Genomic DNA, 10,490 nt, shown 5'->3' with positions numbered 1-10,490 from the left:
TAAGGTGAAGCATGGTGGTGGCAGCATCATTCTGTGGGGATGTTTTTCAGCGGCAGGGACTGGGAGACTAGTCAGGATCGAGGCAAAGATGAATGGAGAAAAGTACCTAGATCCTTGATGAAAACCTGCTCCAGAGTGCTCAGGACCTCAGACTGGGGTGAAGGTTCACCTTCCAACAGGACAACGACCCTAAGTACACAGCCAAGACAACGCAGGAGTGGCTTCGGGACAAGTCTCTGAATGTCCTTGAGTGGACCATGCCAGAGCCTGGACTTGAACCCGATCGAACATCTCTGGCAAGACCTGAAAATAGCTGTGCAGCAACGCTCCCCATCCAACCTGACAGAGCTTGAGAGGATCTGCAGAGAAGAATGGGAGAAACTCCCCAAATACAGGTGTGCCAAGCATCATACTCAAGAAGACTTGAGGCTGTAATCGCTGCAGAAGGTGCTTCAACAAAGTATTGAGTAAAGGGTCTGAATACTTACAGTACCAGTCAATAGTTTGGACACACCTAATCATTCAAGGATTTTTCTTTATTTTTACTATTTTCTACATATTAACTTGAATGAGTAAGTGTGTCCAAACTTTTGACTGGTACTGTATGTAAATGTAATATTTTCGTTTAATACATTTAAAATGTCTAAAAACATGTTTTTGCTTTGTCTTTATGGGGTATTGTGTGTACATTGACGAGGAAAAAAATACTATTTAGTACATGGAAAAATTACTCTGTTTTTCTCTGCCCAGAAAAACTACTCTGTGAACGTACTGTCAGAATGGAGGCTTGTTTATTCCAGGGCCATACTGTATCAACAAGGATCCAAGGTGAGGTCCAAGTCTACGGGGTCTATATTAGGACAGCCTCAGTCTCAGGAGGAGTTGTTTCAGTCAATCCCTGGCACTATAGCCACAAGGTAATTAAATACATAAACATTTGTATTGTGAAAAAAGCATATTTTATGAGTTACAGCATATTAAGGCATACATCATTCTTAATGCTTATAAAATTACTCAATTTGGGCCTCCCGAGTGGCAGAGTGGTCTAAGGCACTGTATCGTAGCGCTAGAGGCGTTACTACAGACCTGGGTTCATGCCTGGGCTGTGCCACAGTCCCATAGGACGACGCACAATTAGCCCAGCGTCGCCCGGGTTAGGGGAGGGTTTGTCCGGGGGTGCTTTACTTGGCTCATCGCACTCTAGCGACTCCTTGTGGCGGGCTGGGCGCCTGCAGGCTGATCCCCGGTCACCAGATGAACAGTGTTTCAAGATCAAAATTGAGACCAGTTTGAAAAAGCGGGTACAATTCTTACGTTTTTATTTAACCAACAAACATGAGATACCCATTTCGTTAGCATCGTCTGTAGTCCAGCAGACACAACACTGTTCGGACAGATCTTCACATCATAATACATTATTCCTCCCACAATCACATTAAGGCAGAGCAAGAGTTATGGCTCTGTTCAATCTGTACCGCTGAAGCGTTACAGAGAGCACGCTAGGAATGTAAAGGTAACCCTTAATCATGATCATGTTTTAGATATGTAAGTCTTACTGTATAGTTAATCTCACTATACTATCTCTGTACAGTTGAAAAAGGCTGTAATGGCTGCCATGGAGACACACTGGAGTGGAGTGAACACCTAATGTGCAGAATGATTTAGTTGACAACTTTAACAGCAAATTAAGGGCAGCCATTGATGGCATTGCTCCAGTAAAGTTGAAAAATGCCAAATCCAAAAGCATAGCCCCTTTGGATGAGTGAGGAAAGTAATCAATTAAAGATGATTGCAGAAAGGCAGAGCGGAAGTGGAGAAAGTCAAACTTGCAGTTCCATTATGATATTCTGAGAGAGCAACTTGGCATTTATGACAAGGCAATTAGAAATGCCAGACGGGCTCATTTTTCTAACTTGATCACTGCTAATCAGAATAATTAGAGAGTTCCCTTCTTGACCATTGCTGGCCTGATAAATCCTACCCCATCAAATGTATGTGAATCTAAATGTGATGAGTTTGTGGCATATTTCAGAGATAGGATGAGGTTGGGTATCAGTCAAGCAAGACCTGTTGAGAAGTTTGATGATTTGTGCTCTAGCCTACCACGCAAAGGCACTATGGATGTATTTTCACTGGTTGACACAGACATGCTCAGGAAAGTGATACCTCAATTTAATCCTTCTCAATCCTATCCCCACCATTTTCTTCAAAACAGTTTTTAATTGTATATCTGAAGAAGTGAAAGCTATTGTTAATCACTCCCTGCACTTTCCCCACTACACTAAAAACTGGTATGGTGAAAACCCTTCTGAAGAAAAGTCATCTAGATTCTTAGCAATGAAATTATTTTTTAAATGCCAACTGTATTTTAGAAAAATTCCAATCTGATTTTCGTTCCCACCACATCACAGAGACAGCCTTAGTTAAAGTGGTAAATGATCTTACAGCCAACACAGATGCCAAACAGCTCTATGTCCTTGTACTCTTGGATTGAAGTGCTGCATTCGACACTGTTGACCATGATGTCCTTCTGGACAGACTGGAGAGGTGGGTTGGCCTCTCCGGTCCAGTTCTAAATTGGTTTAGGACCTATTTAATCATTTGAGAGTTTTCTGTCACCATTGGTGAACATAACTCAGAGAAAATACATATAATGTGGCGTTCCAGAAGGTTAGATTTTGGGTCTGGTACTGTTCAGTTTACCATGTTACTCCTTGGCAGTGTTATCAGAAAGCACAGCATTGATTTGCACTGCTACGCAGACGATAAGCAACTTTACATTACTGTGTGTCACCAGAGGATTTTAGCTCCCCGGATAAATTATTAGACTGTGTCAGTGATTTAAATACTTGGATGACTCACAACTTCGCATATTTTTAGCTTAGCTTTTCGTTAGCTTTTTAGTCGTTCAGTTTTTGTCCTTTTGTTTTCATCTTATGTTGTTGTGTACTAAATATCTTCATTTTCATAGTTTTTTAGTTGTTTTTTCCTGTGAAGCACATTGTGTTGCACTCCATGTCTGAAATGTGCTGTATAAATAAATCTTGATTTGAAGATCTACAGTGGCTTGCGAAAGTATTCACCCCCTTGGCATTTTTTTCTATTTTGTTGCCTTACAACCTGGAATTAAAATAGATTTTTTCGGGGGTTTGTATCATTTGATTTACAAAACATGCCTATCACTTTGAAGATGCAAAATATTTTTTTATTGTGAAACAAACAACAAATAAGACAAAAAAACTGAAAACTTGAGCATGCATAACTATTCACCCCCCAAAGTCAATACTATGTAGAGCCACCAGAAATTACAGCTGCAAGTCTCTTGGGGTAAGTCTCTAAGCTTGGCACATCGAGCCATTGGGATTTTTGCCCATTCTTCAAGGCAAAACTGCTCCAGCTCCTTCAAGTTGGATGGGTTCCGCTGGTGTACAGCAATCTTTAAGTCATATCACAGATTCTCATTTGATTGAGGTCTGGGCTTTGACTAGGCCATTCCAAGACATTTAAATGTTTCCCCTTAAACCGCTCGAGTGTTGCTTTAGCAGAGTGCTTAGGGTCATTGTCCTGCTGGAAGGTGAAACTCCTCCCAGTCTCAAATCTCTGGAAGACTGAAACAGGTTTCCCTCAAGAATTTCCCTGTATTTAGCGCCATCCATCATTCCTTCAATTCTGACCAGTTTCCCAGTCCCTGCTGATGAAAAACATCCCCACAGCATGGTGGTGGCAGCATCATGGATGGTTTTCGCCAGACATAGCGTTTTCCTTGATGGACAAAAAGCTACATTTTAGTCTCATCTGACCAGAGTACCTCCTTCCATATGTTTGGGGAGTCTCCCACATGCCTTTTGGCGAACACCAAACGTGTTTGCTCATTTCTTTTATTTCAGCAATGGCTTTTTTCTGGCCACTCTTCCGTAAAGCCCAGCTCTATGGAGTGTACGGCTTAAAGTGGTCCTATGGACACATACTCCAATCTCCACTGTGGAGCTTTGCAGCTCCTTCAGGGTTATCTTTGGTCTCTTTGTTGCCTCTCTGATTAATGCCCTCCTTGCCTGGTCCGTGAGTTTTGGTGGGCGGCCCTCTCTTGGCAGGTTTGTTGTGGTGCCATATTCTTTACATTTTTTAATAATGGATTTAATCCTCCTTGGGATGTTCAAAGTTTCTGATATTTTTTTATAACCCAACCCTGATCTGTACTTCTCCACAACTTTACCCCTGACCTGTTTGGAGAGCTCCTTGGTCTTCATAGTGCCGCTTGCTTGGTGGTGCCCCTTGCTTAGTGGTAGGGCTGGGCGATATGACGATATATATCGTGTAACGATAGAAAAACGTCTATCGTTTCATATTATGCTCAATCATTTATTTCGTTGTGTCGCAAATCACCCTCTTTACAGCAATATTTTTCCAAACAAACATGGAGGAGAGTGAACGCGACACAGATCACGGAGACCGTACCTAAAAGAGGGGCTACTTTGGTCGCATGGACGTGGTTTGGGTATGAAAAGTCTGACACGGACCACAAAACCGTCCTCCTAATAGGCAATAAAATAGTGTATGGTTTAAGACCTCACACAGAGAGAGAGAGAGAGAGAGAGAGAGAGAGAGAGAGAGAGGGTATTTGGCCCTAAACAGAGAGTACACAGTGGCAGAATACCTGACTACTGTGACTGACTCAAAATTAAGGAAATCTTTGACTATGTACAGACTCAGTGAGCATAGCCTTGCTATTGAGAAAGGCCACCGAAGGCAGACCTGGCTCCCAAGAGAAGACAGGCTATGTGCACACTGCCCACAAAAGGAAGTGGAAACTGGGATGCACTTCCTAACCTCCTGCCAAATGTATGACCCGATTCAGGAAACTAGGCATATGTCGCAAGTCACAACTTCACAGAAGACCCTTTTGAAAATGCCTTCTCGAACATGTGAACATTCATGTGCCTTAATATCAAACTTGTATGTCATCTGTAAATAATAAAATTGTTAAATTACGGGCATAGTTGGTTTAGCCACGGAGAAAGTCAGCAACCTTCCCGCTAGCCATGATTGGCTGAGATAATGAGTGGGCTGGACATGCCAAGAGATGAGTTTGGATTGTTCTGCGGTGTTGCATTGTGTCTATAAAATGAGCTGCTCATAATGCATAGATAATCCTTTCTACTGCAATTTTTTTGAGAGATATAATGTTAGCCATGGAGAACTGCAAATATGTTGCTACTGCTCTCAATAACATTGCTGCCCTGAATTTATCAGGCGCAATCGACAAAGGTCGGTGGGAAAAAGTTGTGATGGACTACTTTCTGGAGGACGATTGTGCCATGCGGACTCTCTCTGGCTCTGAAAATGAATCAGACGATGAGGAAATCTCTGATTTAGGTAAAAACCTTACATATCTAAACAAAAGACCCCAAGTTAAAGCTTGCTGTTAGCAAGCTAACGTTAGCGGAGGTTAGATGGCTGGCTCGCTAACGTTACTCTATGGATTGGGATTTTAGTTCATTTTTTATCTAGCCTCTATGGGCTAGGTGGGACGCTAGCGTGCCACCCGTGGTGCACTCCATCAACAGCAGGTGCATTTCAAAAGCGGCAAGTTTGAATCCAAATAAATGTAAAAATTCAAATTTTTCAAACATACAACTATTTTACACCCTTTGAAAGATAAACATCTCCTTAATCTAACCACGTTTTACGATTTCAAAAAGGTTTTACGGCGGAAGCATAAATTTAGAGTATGTTAGGACAGTACATTTACAAGAGTTGTGTGTAATGTTTTGTCAAGTCAAAGACAGGGTCACCAAAACCATAAAACCAGCTAAAATGATGCACTAACCTTTTACAATCTCCATCAGATGACACTCCTAGGACATTATGTTAGACAATGCATGCATTTTTAGTTCTATCAAGTTCATATTTATATCCAAAAACAGCGTTTTACTATGGCATTGATGTTGAGGAAATCGTTTCCCTCCAATAACCGGCAGTCAAGTCAGCGTCACAAATTAAATAATTAAAATTAGAAAACATTGGTAAAATATTATATTGTCATTTAAAGAATTATAGATTTACATCTCTTGAACGCAATCAACTTGCCAGATTTAAAAATAACCTTACTGGGAAATCACACTTTGCAATAATCTGAGCACTGCGCCCAGAAAAATACGCGTTGCGATACAGACTAGACGTCATGTTGGGGAGATCTAAAATCGAAAATACTATGTAAATAATCCATTACCTTTGATTCTCTTCATCAGATGTCACTTCCAGGTATCACAGGTCCATAACGAATGTAGTTTTGTTCAAAAAAGCTCATCATTTATGTCCAAAAATCTCCGTCTTGTTAGCACATGATCTAAGCCAGCCGGACTTCTCGTCATGAACGAGGGGAAAAAATATATTTACGTTCGTTCAAACATGTCAAACGTTGTATAGCATAAATCATTAGGGCCTTTTTTAACCAGAACATGAATAATATTCAAGGTGGACGAATGCATACTCTTTTATAACGTATTGGAACGAGGGTACCCAACATGAACTCGCGTGCCAGGTGTCTAATGGGACATCATCGTTCCATGGCTCTTGTTCGGTCAGATCTCCCTCCAGAAGACTCAAAACACTTTTTAAAGGCTGGTGACATCTAGTGGAAGCAATAGGAAGTGCCAAAATATTCCTCAGCCCCTGTGTTTTTCAATGGGATAGGTTTAAAGGTAATACAACACATCAGGTATCCACTTCCTGTCAGAAAATGTCTCAGGGTTTTGCCTGCCAAATGAGTTCTGTTATACTCACAGACACCATTCAAACAGTTTTAGAAACTTTAGGGTGTTTTCTATCCATATATAATAAGTATATGCATATTCTAGTTACTGGGTAGGATTAGTAACCAGATTAAATCGGGTACATTTTTTTATCCAGACGTGCAAATGCTGCCCCCTAGCCCTAACAGGCTAGCTAACGTTACATGTCTAAACAAAAGACCCCAAATTAAAGCGTGCTGGTTACACCTGAAGCATAAGGACTTGCTGCGAGTGGGAAACTTCATCAACAACTACGCAGAGGTTAATGCAATAGTATTACCAGGACACAGACACTTTGGAAAGCTGCTGCCATCCCATGTGACAAAAGCAGTAGCGTGGCGTCTCTACAAGGAATCAATGACAACACTTGGTATGTAAAGCATAAACACATTTTTATTATTTAATTGACCTCCAACATGATTGGCACTACATTTATTGATCTCACATTTTTTCTGTATTTTCCAGAGGTACGAGTAGTCGGGCTGACTTCCTTCAGGAATCTGTGGAGAAAATTGCTGCCCCACATCTTAAGCACTAAGCCGAGGACAGACCTGTGCTGGCAGTGCCAGAGGAACAACTATCACGTCTTCAGATCTGCCAATCTGCCAGAAGCTGTTAAGTCAGCCAAGCTGAAGAGGCAAGAGCAGCATCTCCTGCTTGTTCAGAGTGAGCGGTCTGTCTACCAGAAGATGGTTGCTGACTGCAAGACCATGTATCAAGACCTGCAGTTGTTTCTGGGGGCCACTACTGAACCAGCAAGCAAAGACATCAAGATGCATTACAGCTTTGATTTTGCTCAACAAGGAAGCAATATTTACTCCTTTATATTGATTAAGGACATAGATGGATAGATAGATATACACCAAATATTTCCTGTTTTACAGCTTCGATGATCTGGAGCCTGATGTTGTTGTCGCCAAGGAGCGTTCGGACTCAGTCGGAACCAGGTTTCAGCTGCTGCGCCACGCTGACATCCTTCCTCCCGTAAATGGTCTGCCTGTAAAAGCACCAACTGGACTAGACACAGCTAGACAAACTTATCTTTTTGAGAAGATAAGGGAGTTTTGAGACAAAGAGGCTTTGGACATCACATGCCCTGCACCAAAGTCAAGGACAGAAACAGGCTCTCCAAATATAGATTCCCTTGTTCATGCATGGTTAGGACGGACCATTCATCAGCACTATCTGCAGTGCCTCTATTCAAATGACTCTCTCCTAACATTTCTCTCTCTGCTGCTCAGCCACTTTACCCCTGATTGTATGCATATAACTACCTCGTCTATCACTGATATCGTTATTGATATTGTTCTTGTACATACTGTATATTTGATTAATACTGACACTATCTATTTCTGATATCACTACGATGCAAGTAACCATTTGGCTGTACCGTTTACACCTTCTGTAGAGACCATCCACTTAGCAAGACTTTGCAAAATATTGATATATAAAATGAATATTGATATGTGTAGTCGTAACATGTTTTTGTGACACCACACAACAATATAATGTGACCGTATCAAGTGTCCACCACATAAATATATGGCACAGGCATCTGTTTATGTACTGTACTGTGCATCTCACACAGGTTTCAACTCAGGTTGCATGGCCTTAACTTATGTATGGAATACTATGTGATAAGTGCATGTGTAACAGTATATAAAGTATGCTAATGTACTGGTATGAAGGCATTTGGGCAGTGGTGTAAAGTACTTAAGTAAAAATACATTAAAGTACTACTTAAGTAGTTTTTTGGGCTATCTGTACATTACTTTACTATTAATATTTTTGGCAACTTTTACTTCACTACATTCGTAAAGAAAATAATGTACTTTTTACTCCATACATTTTCCTTGACACCCAAAAGTACTCGTTACATTTTGCAGGAAAATTGTCAAATTCACACACTTATCAAGAGAACATCCCTGGTCATCCCTACTGCATCTGATCTGGCAGACTCACTAAACACAAATGCTTAGTTTGTAAATGATGTCTGTGTGTTGGAGAGTGCCCCTGGCTATATGTCAATAAAACATTACAAAATAAAAATTGTGCCGTCTGGTTTGCTTAATATAAGAATTTGAAATGGTTTATATTTTTAATTTTGATAATTAAGTACATTGTGCCCCTGGCTATCCATCAATTAAAAATGTAAATACAATTGTGCGGTCTGGTTTAATATAAGGCATTTGAAATTACTTGTACTTTTACTCAAGTATGACAATTTAGTACTTTTTCCACCACTGGATGTGGCTGGGGGTTATAGCATTTATTTCACATCAATTTAGACAAGTGTGTCTGGGTAAGTGTCATCTAATATTTATTTAACACACACACACAGAGATGTTAGCAGGAGGTAAATGCCAGCTTCAGTGTAACATCTACACCAGCTACAGACTGGAACAAAATATCAGTATACCTAAGGATAGAAAGGAGCCGTATTAGCCTACTGTCAGATCAAAGTTAAATTTGTCTTCTGACAAATAAATGCAAACTAGGACTGTAGTTTGCATTAGAAAGACGCACCTTTCAGTAAAGCTCACTTCAACGTGGCTACTCAATACATTGATAATTGATATGCAAAACCATTTCCCTATGTTTTCCCAATTCTGCGTCCCCATTTGCATCCCTGAGCTGCTACCGGTCTGTCACTGTCTGTGTGGCTGATGCTCAGCGGCCTGCCTGCCTGTCGACGTTGTGAGAAAGCATTTTTCCATCTGACAGCGTTTGTCTGTGAGCGGGCGAGACGACAGGTCATTTGTGACACGGTAATGTGTGGCACAGCCGCAGCAATGACTGTCAGGGTCTGGATCAAAACAAACGCTGGCAATGTCATGAGGAAATTTCCCCAGTTTCATTGCTAAATGAACATAGATCAAGTTTGCTTTGAATGATTCTAAAAATCAATCTGATCTATCAAAAATAATGTTGTTTAAAGGGGCAATCCGTGATTGGAAAAACAACAGAGCAGTCACCTCAGTTAAAAAAATAAGACTACTTAAATGAAAGCTACTTAGTGCCTTCGGAAAGTATTCAGACCCCTTGACTTTTCCACATTGTTTCGTTACAGCCTTATTCTAAAATGTATTAAAAACAAAAAAACTCAGCAATCTATACACAATACCCCATAATGACAAAGTGAATAATATTTGTACATATTTTTTTTAATAAAAAACAGAAATACCTAATTTAGATAAGTATTCAGACCCTTTGCTATGAGACTCGAAATAGAGCTCAGGTGCATCCTGTTTTCATTGATCATCCTTGAGATGTTTCTACAACTTGATTGGTGTCCACCTGTGGTAAATTAAATTGAAGCCCCACACCTGTCTATATAAGGTACCAAAGTTGACAGTGCATGTCAGAGCAATAAGCAAGCAATGAGGTTGAAGGAATTGTCATAGAGCTCCGAGACAGGATTGTGTCGAGGCACAAGGGTACCAAAAAATGTATGCAGAATTGAAGGTCCCCAAGAACACAGTTGCCTCCGTCATTCTTAAATGGAAGAAGTTTGTAACCACCAAGACTCTTCCTAGAGCTGGCCACCCGGCCATACTGAGCAATCGGGGGAGAAGGGCCTCGGTCAGGGAGGTGACCAAGAACCTGATGGTCACTCTGACAGAGCTCTAGAGTTCCTCTGTATAGATGGGAGAACCTTCCAGAAGCACTCCACCAATCAGGCCTTTATGGTAGTGGCCA

The sequence above is a fragment of the Salmo salar genome, chromosome ssa29 (genome assembly GCF_905237065.1).
Source record: "Salmo salar chromosome ssa29, Ssal_v3.1, whole genome shotgun sequence".
Taxonomy (NCBI): Eukaryota; Metazoa; Chordata; class Actinopteri; order Salmoniformes; family Salmonidae; genus Salmo; species Salmo salar.
Note: the sequence above shows the minus strand (reverse complement) of the source record.